A 16516-nucleotide genomic window follows, 5' to 3' on the forward strand; every position below is an offset into this window, starting at 1 on the left:
TGCCTTAGGGTTTGTGATGGCTAGTGAGTACAGAACTCAGGTGGACTCATCAATGGGTGGACCCATCAATCACATGGGCGACTGTCAAGACTCAAATGAGTATAGGATAATCATGTTACCTCTGCATCTGAGAAAGGCGTGGTGGGGCCACACTTTCCAATAAAACCAGAACTTGCTTCCAAGGAAGAAAGAAGCCAATGGCATTGTAAGAAATAAGAAAGACCAAGGATAACCCTAGCCTACTCTTTCTTACTCATGCTACTTCTCTGTAGCAGTCCATCACTTCTGATGAAAATGATGACATAGAAGGAAAGGGAAACATAAGGCAACCCATGGTCCCTTTTCTTTTCAGTCCTTCCTTACTCATCAGTACACCTAAGGTAGAGAGTGTTGATAGAATGTGCATATTAAAAGTAAAATGAATAGCTGAGCTAGTTTTATATACAGTATTTCCACTATTCTGATAAGGACAAAATACATATGCAAATGTGAGCTAAGAAATACAAATTGTACAATTTTGGTGATTCCATACATGAGTTAAGTGGTCTTATACTATAACATTATGGCATTGTATGTTATAAAGACAAATGGTATGATTCATCTTAGTAATTTTTTTTTTGGTGGAAAGTTAAGTTTGCTTTCTTTTTTTTAAAATAGATCTTTATTGGAGTATAATTGCTTCACAACACTGTGTTAGTTTCTGTTATACACCAAAGAGAATCAGCCATAGGCATACATATGTCCCCATATCCCCTCCCTCTTGAGCCTCCCTCCCACCTTCCCTATCCCACCCCTCTAGGTGGTCACGAAGCACCGAGCTTATCTCCCTGTGCTATGCAGCTGCTTCCCACTAGCTGACTATTTTACATTTGGTAATGTATATATACGTCGATGTTACTCTCACTTCGCCCCAGCTTCCTCCTGCCACCTCGTTTCCTCAAGTCCATTCTCTATGTCTACATCTTTATTCCTGCCCTGCAACTAGGTTCATCAGTACCGTTTTTTTTTTTAGATTCCATATATATGCGTTAGCATACAGTACTTGTTTTTCTCTTTCTGACTTACTTCACTCTGTTGTTTGTAGTAGTCTCTTATAATCCTTTGCATTTCTTCAGTGTCAGTTGTGATTTCTCCTTTTTCATTTCTAAATCTTAATAATTTAAACTTCCAATTTAAATTTTCTTTACTTAGAATGACAATAAAAGCAAAATAAAAGACACCATGACAAGCTGAGAAAGAAAGAGACCACAGAAGAAAGGAAAAAGTATATATTTAAGTACCTTTAACAGCACTTTTTACCTGCATTTTGAACAAAAGGTCCCACATCTCCATTTTGCACAAGACCCTGCAAATTACATAGTCAGCCCTGTGCAGTACACATAACCAGGGTAACTACTGTTTCACAAAACTTTTATTTCATGAAACAAATATACATAAGCATATGCAGGTGTCCTGTATCATGATGTAAATATTTTTGTATGATGAGTCACAGAGAGTTTAAAAATCACTTCACTACATTGGAGAAAATAAAAGGCATAAAACCCCTCTCTTCTTGCCACCCTTGAAGATAATCCACTTAACGAGGGCAATGCAATTACTTGAACTCCAGCTCCCTGTTATGTTCTATTTCAAGTCTAAAGTCCTCTGTTCAATTCCTAAAGGCCATCATACTATGGACTGACTTTCCAACATGCCCCACAGCTCTGCAGCTAGACCCCTCACCCCCAGGGGAATGTGATGGTTCTCTCTTCCCTGTCCTCCTCACCTCCTGGCCTCTCCTCAAGCAATCTCCTCCCGGCCACAGCACTTGTCCATCCTTCCCTTCAGGACACAACTCAAGGGCCCCTTCCCACAATGTCTTTCAAGTCTCCGAAATTTTTATACTTACTCTCTGTACCGTAATGGTACCACATTATAGGCAATTTAGATATTGCCAGAGAAAGGATATTGAGATTGTCTCATACTCATTTCTCCCAAAGCCCATGACATGCAACCTGGCTGGGCTACACGTAGCACTCAATATGGAGCCAGGAGAGGGAGAAGGGACCTCGTTTTTTTGAACGCCTACTATGTATGCTAAGCACATTCCTCACGATTACCCTGTGAAGTAGGTGTTTTTATCCTACTTCATAAAGGATCTGAGGATTAAATAACTTGTCTAGGGCTGCACAGAGCCAGGACCAAGGCCTCAGCTACTCCCAAGCTTCTGCCTTTTAAATGATACCTTGGAAGAAGCATCACCAACACTAAGGTAATGAACTACATGCTAATTAGACCAAACCTGAGCCAGTGCTGTAAGAGTCACAGGGGAGAGCTATTTTACTTTTGAACATTCAGGCTGCCTTCCAAGTTATGGATGAGAAGAAGCAAATTCAAAAATTGAAGATGGAAATAGCAGGTCTGAGTGGAGGGACGTGTGAGGAAGGGTGAGTAGTTTTGAGATTATTCTGGGAAAACAAATGAGATAAGGGGAGATAATACCCTTTAAAATAAGTAAAAATTTTAGGACAGTGTGAGAAATTAAACTCTGTAGGAATAATGGAGAACTGTCAATTTTTAAAAATTGGTGGCTCGCGCATAGAGCTCAAGGCATGAGCTTGAGTCTGGCATGTGCTTTGGACAGAGCGGGAGGAAGAAAAAAGTTTCCTGTGTGTGTTGTGTAATGAATGGAAAGTGGAGGACTCTCTCTGTGAGCTTTTCTTTAAAAATGTTAACCTCCAATTGAATCTTCAAACATCTTTTAGGACAACTCTTCTTCCAGATGAGGTAAAAACAATATTTTTTCCTAACTTAGGGTTTAGCTGTTAGAATCCTTCCATAAAAGGCATAATTGCCAAAATAACCACAGGTTTAATACCTGATTATATCAGAAATCCCAGTGGAAATAAAAATGATAATGTGGAATATGAGTGGAACAGGTATTAATATGCAGTCTGAGGACATCCATAACAATTTTATTCTTAGCTCAAGAGTGAAAAGCAAGAGATTTAATTTCAGGGTTAAAGAAATTCTGAAAAGCCATCTGTTTTCTTTAGATGTTCCTAAAGCTTACGTATATTTTTTTTCATTGAAAGAAGAGCTAAAAATAAGGAGAGAATAATGCGTTGAGCTACAGGTATAACAACAGTACATCCATAAGGCAGTGGAACAAACTAGAATGCAAAATAAAAATAATCAAAAAATTGCATAACTGTTTAAACAGTGAAGTCACTAAGTTTCATCATAATCAAAGTTATTTTTATTTCCAATCACTTATTTGAACATCTTTTCTTCTGCGGAGGGCAAAAGCTGAACTTTCATGAAAAAAAGGACTGACTAAAATGTATATTTTCATATGGGGATGTGTGGATAAAAAAAATTGTTATGTTCCTTTTCAAAAAGTCCGTGGCCAAATGAATTGAGCACAGATTAATGAATTCCACCCCTGGGTATAAATGTAATCTGGCAATCCTTTATCAGAAAACTTTTGGAAAAAGCTTTTAAGCAAAGAGGGAGCTCATAATATCATTGCAACTGTGTCTAAGTGAATTGACTTCTTTATGAATGCTATTCTAAGAATATTCACACAGTCTAATTTTACATTTAAATGTGTTACACGTTGTTCTTAAATATATTTTAAGCTGCACATTTTTAAACCAGATGATAAAACCATATGCAATGGTCTTGAGTGGTCACAAAGGAAGCAGAGACAAGGTTGATATTTCTGTACATATCAACCTTGTGTGAGTTGGGCTAACTCTACCCCAACACAGACAGTTCTTCACTGTTCCTGTTAACTCAGCAACCGCAAAACTACCTTTTGTGTATCAAGCATCCCCTCTCACTTTCTCAATTCATCTGTTTTGCAAAATTCATGCCGTTTGCAACAATTTTACCTTAACTTTGGAAAGGCCTTTGAATTGTTAGAGATGGTACACACTAGCAAATTAACAACTAAAGAAATAAATGCATAAAGAAAGACATTTTTACGTTAAATAAACAATCCCTGTAAATGTGTTGCACACCTGACATACTTCATTGAATTGATTAGCTTGCAAAAAGAAGCTGTAAGTTGCATTGCATAGGAATCATGACAACCAGGCTTATTATAAATTATCCTGTGTCTGGGGATTTGCAGCCAATAGTTGCCATCCTTGCCTATGTAGCCACCAAACTGGCACTTACAAAGAAATGGAAAACTGACAGAGAAAATGGTTAAGACTACTATTCATTTGAAAGAGGTTAAGAGTAGAGACTGTTCTTAAATGTCACTGTACTGAGCTTTCCCACCAGTGGGAAAGAAAGGTAAAAAGTTGCTTTTCCTAACGCATTAATGAGCTTGACCTCACCCTTGACCTCCCCTTTAACACAGAGGACTGAGACAATCTGGACCATCTGCAGATGCCCCCCGGGCACCCAGATTCCCACCAGCCCTCTCAGGAAAGAGAAAAAGAAAGAGTTCGGGAAGGTCTCTCCCTGACAGGCAGAAGCAGCAGGGAACTGGCATCACCAGAGTCCACTGGGAATGGGCTCTGGGTCCAGCTTTACAGTTTATTGGCCCTTCCATTTGTTTGTCCCATTCATTTGTTCATCGTCTGAGCGCCAACTCTGTACCAACCACAGCAGCTGCTCTTTAGGTGCTGAGGATACAAAGAATAAGACAGCCCTTGCCCTTGAGGGAAATGGCAATGACTGCAAATCAGCACAGCAGCTGTCTTAGAGGTCTGATGGGCAACAGCTTGGGGTACAGTGGTGCACAGAGGAGAGAGTCGTTGAATATCCAGGGAGAAGAATACCCAAGGAAATCATGCCTAAGCTGGTGTGAAAGAAGGAACAGCATGAGCAAGGCCATGCAAGTTACAGGGCCCACTTGGCCAGTACATATGAGGAACTGCCTAGAGGCACTGGAAGTGAGGGGTCAGGGTGGTGAGAGGTAAGATCTGCAGGATGGGCTGAGGCCAGCTGGTGGAAAGAGCTTTGTAAGCCAAGTAAAGGGGTTTGGTCCTGCATAGGGGAGCCTCTGCAGCAGAAGAACATGCTGAGATTTGAGTTTCACACAGACCACTCGGGAAGTGGTTAGATTTGAGCTGTTGTAGGGGCAAGTGGGAGGCAGGAGAGCCCTGGGGGTGGACCAGTGTGTTAGCCTGGGATGTCGGGACAAACCCTGAGACCTTAATATTTAAGGGGAGGCAGACTAAATAAGAGAGGTCAATGAAGAAGGCTGAAGGACACAGAGAGGTGGGGGGACAACCAAAGAGTGCTGTCCAAGTTACCAGCGTAGAGATTGTCTTTTAGAGACTCATCAGGAGAGTTAAATAATAGTAGCATTTAACTATGCTTGCTTTATACCAGGCACTTTGCATATATCAACTCAATCAATACTCATAGGGTTGTGATAATAATAATCATATTATTATCTCATTTTATAATTGAGGAAATCGAGGCAGAGATCATTTAATGAACTTGTCCAAGATGACACAGTGCTAAGTGACAGGGTCACCCACACGGGGCAAAGAGGCCAAGTAAAAGGAAGCTGTAAAAAGGTCATTGGATTTAACCTTCCAGAGGTCAAGGACAACCTTGGCCAGTGTGCTTTCATTAGAAGGTTGAGAACTGAAAAATGATTCCAATAGGCTGAAGCATGAATTGTAGGTGAACAGTCAGAGATATCAAGGGTGAAATATTCTTTTACATAAGCCAATGAGATCTGAGTTTTGACTAATATGATCTGCTCAGTTCTTATTAGCCAGAGCATTCGTAAGTGTGTGTGTGTGTGTGTGTGTAAGCACATGTACACATGTGTACACACACGTGTGTTGTATATTGATGCTTGAAAATGAGGAGGTGATAGAAACCAGAAGGTGAAAGAGCTTATGAGACCCTCTCAGGAGTGTCGTCCTGAGGATGACAGGGGGCTGCTGACAATGATCTGACCCGCATCCTTCCCAAAGACTTCCACCTCCATGAAGCTCGCCCTGGCCTCTCAGTCCGGTTTTGGCTGTCCTGTTCTGTGATCCCCCAGTACCCTGGCCCTGCCCCTGTCATGGGTGGCACCCACCTCCACTCTTGGACTGTGAAGACGAACTCATCTGACTGTGAATGCCTCGAGGGAGGGGCCCATGTCTTGTTCATCTTTGTATCCTTAGCCTCTAACAGAGTTATGACATCAATCAATAAAAAAAGAAATGTGTGGATAAGTGTTTCTGCCAGATTATGTGCTTTGAAATATTCCTCTTGGAGCCATGTAGATTTCGGCATAGAGAACATGAATGTGAAAGGTTAAGGTCAGTATGAGCGAGGATTATAAAGTCTTCCCTGGGGGAAGCTGTACCACTTCCTCTGGACTTCCAGAGAATGTAGGCTATGCAAAAAATATATGGTGGGGCAGGACACACCAGTCAAGAATTAAAAATAAGAACAGAGCATTGGAGGAGCAGGGATCATCAAGGGACCTAATTAAAGAGACCAGTCCTCCTGGATTCATGATGAGGGGTGGTGGGAGATGAGCGGTACCACTCGAGCGTGCTATCGTGGAGAGCCTTGAGGGGCAAGCAAAGACGCTGGACCATCCTACGTTAAGTCATACATCTGTCTTCAGTCTTGTCTGCCAGGAACTCCCTGCTCTGTACTAGTAACTGACCACAACAGCCCTGAATGATTCTTGGCAATTCTTTCCATACTAGCTTCTGCCCTGATAACTGGCTGGGCAAGAAAACAGAATGACAGAAACGGCCTGCTGCTTTTGCTCACAGGCTGCAAATGACCCCTCCTGCCCATTTTTCAGCTGACCCTTCCTGCCCAGTGTTCACAGCTGACTGTCCCTTGATTCATCTGGTAAACAGAAGGGGGCATTTCAAAGATGTCCAGTGGCTCACCCCTCGGAAATTCTCATTAACCTGACTATCAGGGTGGGAAAGAGATGAACGGCCTGCACTTTCTCATTGCTTAAAAACTGCTCAAAGGTGGTGATTTTCACACCTGCTGATTTGGTCTTTAAAGAGCCTTGTGAGACGAGAAAGATCACTGTTCATTTTTTCTTCCAGCCTCTTCCTTCTCTTCTGTGGTTCGTGCAAAAACACCCTTATTTTAATTCCTAGGTGGAATGTTGGCAAGCTTCTATAATCTTCTTTCACAATTTCTACTAAACACACATAGCAGATGATATGTGAATTATCAGTATCTTAAATAACTGAACCCGATGAACAGAAAGGGGTTTCACTCTTAAGTAATCAGGTGAAAATCAGGTCTGGCTTCTCTTTGGAATCTGGAAGCCTCTTTCTACTGCAGACAGGAGCAAAAGGTTACAGTAAATTTGAAGAAATGTCTGCACCCAGCTTGGGGAAATTTACACATTGGTTTTTTAAATGAAGGTACTTTTTATAGCATTAATTGGAGATTTTAAGCAGCGGGTGGTGGTATTTCATTTTATTTTGTAAGGAAAAGTCTAACAGTGAATTATTTTGAGTTTTTTCTCAAGCTCTCTAAAATGAAGCTTTTACTGCCTGCCGCGTAATGGCCTTCTTTTGCCATGTAAACATGAGATCAATATAGTTTTAAACAGAAAGGTTTTTCTAATGCATTTTTGGTATTTTTCAAGCTGTGATACAGCTGATAGGAGTTCTTGTAAAATGTGAATTACAGGAAATTCATATTTATAAGCTTCTGCAAGTAATTTTAGAGAGCTGACTTTTAAACATCTGCTAATGAAGAATTCCAAGAGTAGCACTGTGCACTAACTTTTAATATTTCCCCATATACATCTCTTTCCCTAACCCAGGCCATGGTGGAGGGATCATGGCTTGAGGCCTTGCCAGCGTGGGTCTCTTTTTGTGAGCTTCTGGTCACTGTCCTGAAGTGAGGGTGTGACTCCAGTCCCCTGAGGGAGGTTCACGGTGGCCACTGCCAGGTTTGGCCATCACAGTCTCCTAAAGTGCTTTGTGGTTCTGTCTCTATCCTTTAATTTTCCCTGGAAGAATACTGAAAATACCACAGCATTGGGAAGGAGGCATGTGGCAAAAGCACAAAGACAGGTTTCCCCTTACTCTTTCTGTATTGGTTTCCAATTGCAGCTGTAACAAATTACCACAAACTTGATGGCTTAAAACTACACAAGTTTGTTATCCTACAGTTCTGGAGGTCAGAGACTGAAATGTGTCTCACCAGGCTAAAAAATCAAGGTGTTAGCAGGGCTGTGTTCCTTTCTGCAGGCTCTAGGGCAGAATCCATCTTTTTGTCATTTCCAGCTTCCTAGAGCCACCTGCATTCCTTGGCTCGTGGCCTCCTTCCATCTTCAAAGCCAGCAATGGCCCATCATTGAGTCTTTCTTACGACGTCATCTCTCTGGTTCTGACTCTTCTGCCTCCCTCTTCCACATTTAAAGGACCCTTTGGAGTCCATTGGACCCACCAAGGTAAGTGAGGACCATCTCCCTGTTTTCAGGTCAGCTCATTAGCAACCTTAACTCCCCTGTTGCCCTGTAACATAACGTATTCACAGATGCCGGGGATTAGGACATAGATTTTGGAGGGCCATTATTCTGCTTATCCCATTCTCACTAAATCTTTCAGGAAAGGAGCACAAAAGGTTTTCAAGACACTTTTAAAGAAAGTCAGCTGGTCAAGCAAAAATTTGGTTTAGTCTGTGGGAGCAGTCTCTTCAGAACACATTCTAATATGATAAAAAAAAAAAAAAAACCGAACACTTACGACCATGTCTTCATACAACTTGTTAAATGAAGGTAAATTGTTAATGTGTCTCAGTTCCACTATTTTACACTCATGTCCTTCAGAACCAAACTACAGAGGGATGAGTCCCTCTGTCCACACTTAGACCTGACTACTCTCGGGAGGGGAGAAGTCAGAGGGTCACAAGCCCAGCGAATGGCCAGCTCCCTCTCCTGCCATTTTCCCTTTGAGATGCCTGGGGTTGGGCTGCTGGCGTCCCTGCCCCCCTACCTCCACCCATACCCCCCACCCTGCTTGGATAATGAGCCCTCTCCTACCTGAGCCAGGACAGGGTTAGCTCTTGCTTCCTACCCCTAAGTCCCCAAAACAAACAAACAGCCCTTGTGAGATCTTCCTCAGGGATTTTACAGGTTGCTGTTGTTGTTGTCATGTTTTGGGCTTTTTAATCTTTCGTCTCTCTGAGGAAGAGGTGTAGCGGAGTGCAGGTCTGCCTGCACCTGCCCCTGCCTCATCGCATGTCTTTGAAAGATACCGGAAAGACACGTGTGGAACCAGAGGTGGCAATTCAGCGAATTACAGCAGCAACATAAAATCTTTGGAGAAAGTGTGTGATGATTTGATCAGAGGCGTGAAGGGAAAGAATCTCAAAGTGAAAGGACCAGTTTGGATGCCTACCAAGACTCTGAGAATCGCTACCCCCAAAAGAATCCTTGTAGTGAAGGTTCTAAGCCTTGGGGTCATTTTCAGAGGAGGACCCACCAGTGACTCACTGACACACATGGTCCTTCTGAGATTGTTAGGGTGATTTCTATCAGCACTGAGCCCCGGTGGAGGCTGAAGTCACCATTGCAGATGCTTAAATCAAACTTTTGAAAGTTGATTACAAGTTGTTAAAAAAAAAAAACTTTTGTAATTCAACAATACTTATTGAGCACCTACTATGTGCCAGGCCTTGTTCTAAGAACTAGGAATTCACATAAGCAGAAATCTAATGGCCTTGTGGAGGCTGGGAGCAGAAGGGACAGTGGAGATTCAATAGACATAATAATCATGAATATTACATCATATAAGTGCTATGGAGTGCTAGAGTGTTCGAGCAGTAAGGGCAGGCCTCATTTTAAAAATAGCATGTAAACAAAGACTTAAAAAGCATGAGGAATGGATATCTGAGGGGGAATGCTCCAGGGAGAGGGAATGGCTGGGTCAAAGGTCCTGAGGAGGGAAAGAACACAGAAGTTACCAAGTATTAGGGGAGTATAGATTTTTCACAACAAAAGCTAAAGCTCATTTGAATGCAAAAAGACTAGATCCGATTTTTCAAAAAATTCTCCTCTACAACTGTCTTCAATTTTTTTATCTGAAGACTTTCTATTCTTTTGACCACCAAATATTTTGCCATTTTCCATTCAATAATGGCAGGGCCCAACCAAGGACCTAAGAGAAACTGGAAGAAGTCATCACTGAGGGGCAAAAATGATACAGAAAAGGGGGGTTTGTGGAAGACACACTTGCCTGACCTGTGACTTGCTCTCCAGATGCAGAAATGGAGCCGTGAGGAGGTGTGCGCTCAGGGCACCTCCACCCCCATGACCTTGACAGCATCCCTACTCTCTGACCTGCTTTACTTCTCTGTTTCCTGGTTCATCGTCTCTCTCCCTCATGAAAAGGTGAGAATATTCGCTGCCCAAGAGCAGGGATGGTGCCTGACACCCCTGATCACCAAGGGAACTCTGGCCCAGTCTAGCCCTCAGTAGCAGGATACGTGGGCTGTCCATTCTGAGACCAGGCCAGGAGGCCTGGTTATGGAAGCAGGCCCATGTGAAAGGAAAAGATACCAGGCCGGAAGCTGAATCTTTCTCTGGAAAAATACTGCAGTTCCTACATGCAAGACAAGTTTAGTTTGAAAAGAACAAGCTCCTGTTTCCTGGTACACTCCTTTCCAGCCAGCTCAGACCTGGGTCGTGTTGAGGCAGAGAAACAACTCTTCTCCTCACCCCCACCACTCCCACCAAGTGTCAGTACTTGGGGAAACCTTTATCTGAGAAGAGAGACATTCTCTTCACTCAGATGGAAAGCGACTGAGGTGGGGAAGCAAGTAATGGCAGGAGGTATTAAAAAAATGAGAACTGTAATTATTTACGTGATGAAAAGGTTGTGCTGTACAGAGACGCCATGCGATGGAAATATTCCCATCACATTAATAATAATAATAATAAAAAGGCCTTCACCTCCCATGACAAGAAGCTGCAAATCTAAATAATTTTATCTTCTCCTCTGAATATTTCCCAGGGTACAACAGTAGCTCTCGGGCAGAAAGAAATTATTCACTGAGAACATGAAAATACTCCCTTTCAGAAATGACTTCAAGATAATATTTGCTATGTGACTTTGGTAATATTATACACACACGTATAAGTTTCTTTTACTAAAATGCTCAATTTTGTTGATGGAGCAGTTTAAACTTTATACAGCAATTTCATCCACTGTAACAGATATAAAAAGATCTATGTCTCTGCCACGTCTGAAACGTCAGTAATATCCATAAAGTCAAGCAGTGCATTTAAAAATTTGTTCAGACAAAATGCCATAAAATCAAAGCACCACATCTCAATTAACCAGGCACGCAAATATTTTAACTATTCTCATATAGCATAATAAATATTAACTCATTAAGTTTTCAAATACCTAAGCAATGGAAGTTTATACTTGCCCTGCGAACAGAAGGATGTTTTCCCGTTTAAATGAACACACCATTGCCGTTTTATTTCAGAACTTTGTCTTCTGTGCAAGTTCACAAAGTTAACTCAATCAGCATGTTCAGGTACTAAACACACTCACAAATACTAAAGTGTAAGCCAGAAGACCATCAAAATTAATTAGATCATTATATTTTAGAGCCCCAAAGGACTCAAGAAAGCAAATGGTTCAACCCTTTCATTTTCCAATTGAGAACAGAATTGTTGGATAATTTGCCCAAGGCATGACTAGACCTATATTTCTCACTTAACACAGGCAATGCTCTTTAATTTACAAGAGGCTATATCTGGTTGCTAGACAAAATATTATTGCAGGGGAGAGGGGTGTTAAACATGGGAAATCAATTCATGGTGTTGCTTTAGCAACCATGGAATTCTCTCTATAGCTTAACACAGTGCCTTTTGGAGAGTCAGTAAATAGTTGCTAAATGTGAATGAATGGATGGAGTTCTTGGAAAAAGTATATTTGCTTCAAAGTATACTTCCTTCTGGCCACGGGAAAACCTGGCAAACTTTCCTTTCTGCATTTGCCTAGGAGCAGCCTAGGAAACAGCTTTCTCCAGTCTGAAGACATTAGAGCATGACTATCCCAAGTAGCACTTGATGCTTTTCCCTATGTTTAATTCATTTTTTTTTCCTGTTTCTAATGTTTTTCAAGTGGATGTAAGCTCAGTAGGCAAGAGGTTCTTATCTGATTACAGTTGTATCAGACCTCATAAGAAAGTTCTGATAAAACAGCCCCTATTCCAAACACTACACAATTTTTCAATTTAGGTGTACTAATGTGCTCATTTCTAGAATAACCCTAGTAGCCTCACAATTCGCTCAACATAAAATCACAGGAGGTCCTGTTTCCCGGACCTTCACCTGATTCCCTTCCTAAATAATTTATATTTTTTGTAAATTAAGCCTCTGCCCATTCAAATGTGGTGCAGCTGGTTGTTTGTTTTCTGTTTGTTTAAATCGCCACTGTTTCCAAAAATGCCCAACACTTATCATCGGTGCCATTCTTTTTGATACTGGACTACTTGCTGATTTCACTGTTACCTATTTCATGTGTAGGTCTCCTTCTGCCAATGAAATTATAAACTGCTTAGTGTCGAGAGGCACCTTTACAATATCACAGGGAATAGTCAATAAATTTGTGTTATTTCACCTCCAGGTTAATTGTTTGAAGCTACTGGAAAGAAAGAACCATATAACAAGTGATCTCTGATCAGGCAGTTTAATTAGAAATCTACTCCTTCCAGAACTGTTTGTGTGCATTTAGGAAAGGAGGCAACACTGGAAAGAAGTCCAAAACGAGTTCCCTTAGCATGTCATTAATGAGGAAGTTTCCTTAGTTCTTTTTCACAGGGCTGCTAGTTTGATAGATGAAGAAAGCATCAAACATAGAAGATTTGTATTTCAACATAACAGTTAATGGACTCACTAATCCACATATCTTTGTGTATATGATGGTAAAATTTGGGTTGGGAAATAACATGAGTATGTGGATATAAGTGGGTTGATTCATCCATTATTTTACTTAACAAATATTTACTAAGTATCTACTAAAGACCAGATGAAATGCAAATTATGGTCACCCTTCCTTCAGTATCCACAGGGGAATACCTCCAAGACCCCTGTAAATACCAAAATCTGTGGATGCTCAGGTCCCTTATATAAAATGACATAGTATTTGCATATAGCTTACCCTAGATTACTTACAGTACCTAATACAATGTAAATGCTATGTAAATAGTTGCCAGTGTGCACAAATTCAAATTTTGCTTTATGGAACTTTCTGGAAAATTTTTTTCACATATTTTCGATCTGCAGTTGGTTGAATACGCGGATGAAGAACTCACAAAGGAGCACACCTAAGCTGAATCTTAAAAACAAGTAAGTTTTGACAAAAAAAAAGTTTGGGTGGCAGTATGAACGCAGAGAATTTCAGACAAAGAAGCCAGTAAAGGCTTCCCTGGTGGCGCAGTGGTTGGGAGTCCACCTGCCGATGCAGGGGCCACGGGTTCGTGCCCCGGTCCGGGAAGATCCCACATGCCGCCGAGTGGCTGGGCCCGTGAGCCATGGCCGCTGGGCCTGCGCGTCCGGAGCCTGCGCTCTGCAATGGAAGAGGCCACGGCAGTGAGAGGCCCGTGTACTGCAAAAAAAAAAAAAAAAAAAAAAAGAAGAAGCCAGTAAAAACCAAGAGGGAGTATAGGGCATGGAGGAAATCCCAAGCCATTTAATGTTGTAAGAGCATCAAGCCCAGTTTAGGGGTAGGAATACGATGCGAAACAGTCATGAACTTGAAGACCTTCAGCTTTGTCTGTGGGTGACGGGGAGCAACTGGAGGGTTTTAAGCATGTGAACCATACATAGTCAAATTTTGGTCCAGACAGGTAACATTGGAAATGAGGGCAGAACAAAACTCAGGGGGAAAGACCAGAAGAAAAGGACACCTGTTAGGAAGTTACTGTTGCCTGTTGCGAGCAAAGGCGAGCCTAAACAAGGGCTGTGGTAGAGAGATGAAAACTGGGAAACTGTCCTAATATTTAGCAAGTAAAGTCAGCAGGATGTGGTGACCAGTTGGGAATATGAGGTAAGGAGAAGAAAGAAGTCAAGATTGTACATAAATTTTAGGCACAGATAAATAGTGCTGACATTGATCGAGATAGAAAGTGTTGCGGTGGGAGATGGTTAGTGTAATTTTAGGAATGTTGGGTACAAAGTCTTTGCACCACAAAAAATGCTCATCAGCATCCAGGTGTCAATTTGAAGAAGAGTCTCTCTCATGGACCCTATTTGCTTCAAAAAACGTATAAAAATAGTTGGATACCATGTAGAGAGCACATTGCCAAATATCCAGATTATGGTAAGATGGAAAAGATAACAAGTTACAAAATCAAGACCCAAAACTAGGTGAACAGGCTGAAATACAGACCAACAAGATTAAATTTAATAGGAAAACATGAAAAATCCTGCATTATAGGATGGGAGGATGTAACTTGACGGCTCTCCATGTGAGTGTAAATGGAAATTTTAGTAGCACTTAAACGTAATATAACCTATATTGAGTCTGAAAACTTGGACTCCATTCATAGAAATATGTAATACATTTCAATCATACATTTTTCAGTTGAGGTGGGTCACAAAATCCTGAGTTCCATAAAAATGTTTCAGTGGCCACCACAGTACATGAGGAGGAAAATCACGAGCAGGTGGGCCTCCCAAACTATCCAGAAAACTCCCTGCAGCCAGAAAAGATCTTCGCTTATGTATTACACAAAGGGGACTTTTTGTAAAATTTCCTCTAACGAAAGGGTTCCACTTCCCAAACCACTGACTGTGACCCTAGGGTGTAATCAACCCATAGTAAATTCTGCACAAGTCAAACCACATCTCGGATGTTTGTGTTCGGTTCCAGGCATCTCATATTAAGGTGGCCACTGAAACACTCCGAAGTTTGCAGGTAGAATGTAACTGGGATAGGAAGATGAAGCAATCCTTCTCACTGAGGAGTGGCTGAAAGAATTCGGGACGTTTTAGCTGGAGAAAGACTGAAATGAACATCAGCACCTGTCTCCAAATTTCTAAAGGGCTACCAACTGGAAGAGTCATATTCTCCACGCCGTCCTTCTGATGGCTTCACAGGGAGCAGACTGGAGATTACAAGCAAGTAGATTATGGGCCAGCACAGCAGAGGATTTACATTTAGAGTAAGAGAAACGGTTGCCCTGTGAGGACAAGAGCTCCCTGAACATATGCAGGCAATTCTATCGGCTGGAGGAACCACTATTAGCTTTAACAGCTATTGTCTTGCAATTCTAGAATAAAAGACATGTGTAATCCAGCTATATTTTCATTCGATGCCTCAACTCTGCAGTAGACTGCTATACTTCCCATATTCATTCATTCTGCCAGTACCAAGCATTCACTGGAAATATGAATATTTTCAAACATGAATTAGATGTGATCCCGGCCCACAAGTAGCTCGCAGTCCAGTGCAAGAGGCGGATTTGTCAAGAAATGATTGCAGGTGCACGTGGTAAGTACAGCTGCGGTAAAGAAAATCTATGAAACCCGCCTGGAGAAGGAGTAACATGAATGGCATTCCCTTCACGTCAAACGAAAGGACAGGATACTAGCCTCCTGCTAGACTCAAGTCCCTTTTAGAAACACATTTCTCCCCAGCACCACTATCTTATTTTCAATCACAGGTGGACCACCTCATGCAAAGTCTTTTCTCACTTTATTTGGTAAGTCTGCTTCACCCAAGTATTGTAGGCACCATTTGGGATGACAGCCTGGTTCACAGGCAACACTTTTTCTTTCTTGTAACAGCACTACTCCTCCAAACACTGAGGTGGTCAGGTGACCCAGCTCATCATAAATCATTATTCCCTATCCCTGAGAGGCCCAAGGGGTGGACACATGCTTGTAAGCTGGGCCAATCAGAATCCTTCCCTGTGATTTTTCTTTTTTTTCCCCAAACTGAAGTTGAAAATTCTCTTTACTCTCATGTTCCTGGGCTAAAAGGATATAATCCAGGAGCTGTCTACAGCCACATTCCCCTCACAGGAGGAAAGTCTGTGTGCAGGAAGGGAGAATGAAGCCAAGGGGCTAGAAGAATCAGAGTTGAAAGATACAGAGAGAATATTGTGGATTTTTGTGTCCCTGGTTCCAGGTTCTGAGGTCCCTGGCTTTGCCCTGGACTTTAAAATTCTTTTTTCAATTCTTCAAACTATCTATTTCAGTATTCAAAGTCACTTTCAACAGAAAAATACATGTAATGAGATTATTCTATTAAAAAAAAAAACTTAGGAAATAACACACCAACCCAAACGGGTGTGAGATACACAAAAATAGAAACAATATGTATTTCCATTTTTCAGCTAAGAACATTTCTGAGCACTAACAATGTGGCAGGTGATGTGTAGGTGCTGGAGACAGAGAAAACAGATATGCAAACCAGTCGGTACAGGTATGGACAATGTAAGTGCATATAGATTTGGGTGTAGCTGTAATGTAATAGTTAAAATATGCATAAAGATCATACATGGCATAATTTGCAGGTTAAAAAGCCAAAATATTTGAGAACCAATGAACAGCGGC

At 41.5% G+C, this 16516-nt stretch overlaps 1 protein-coding gene and 1 pseudogene across 1 annotated transcript in view; one reads left to right on the forward strand and one right to left on the reverse strand.

Moving 5' to 3' along the window:
• DCDC2 (doublecortin domain containing 2) overlaps window positions 1-16516 on the reverse strand; it is a 147768-nt gene that overhangs the window by 38937 nt on the left and 92315 nt on the right. The window lies entirely within an intron of this gene.
• LOC132497537 (small ribosomal subunit protein uS10-like) lies at window positions 9179-9523 on the forward strand (annotated as a pseudogene).

This window comes from Mesoplodon densirostris, chromosome 10 (assembly GCF_025265405.1).
Source record: "Mesoplodon densirostris isolate mMesDen1 chromosome 10, mMesDen1 primary haplotype, whole genome shotgun sequence".
Classification (NCBI taxonomy): domain Eukaryota; kingdom Metazoa; phylum Chordata; class Mammalia; order Artiodactyla; family Ziphiidae; genus Mesoplodon; species Mesoplodon densirostris.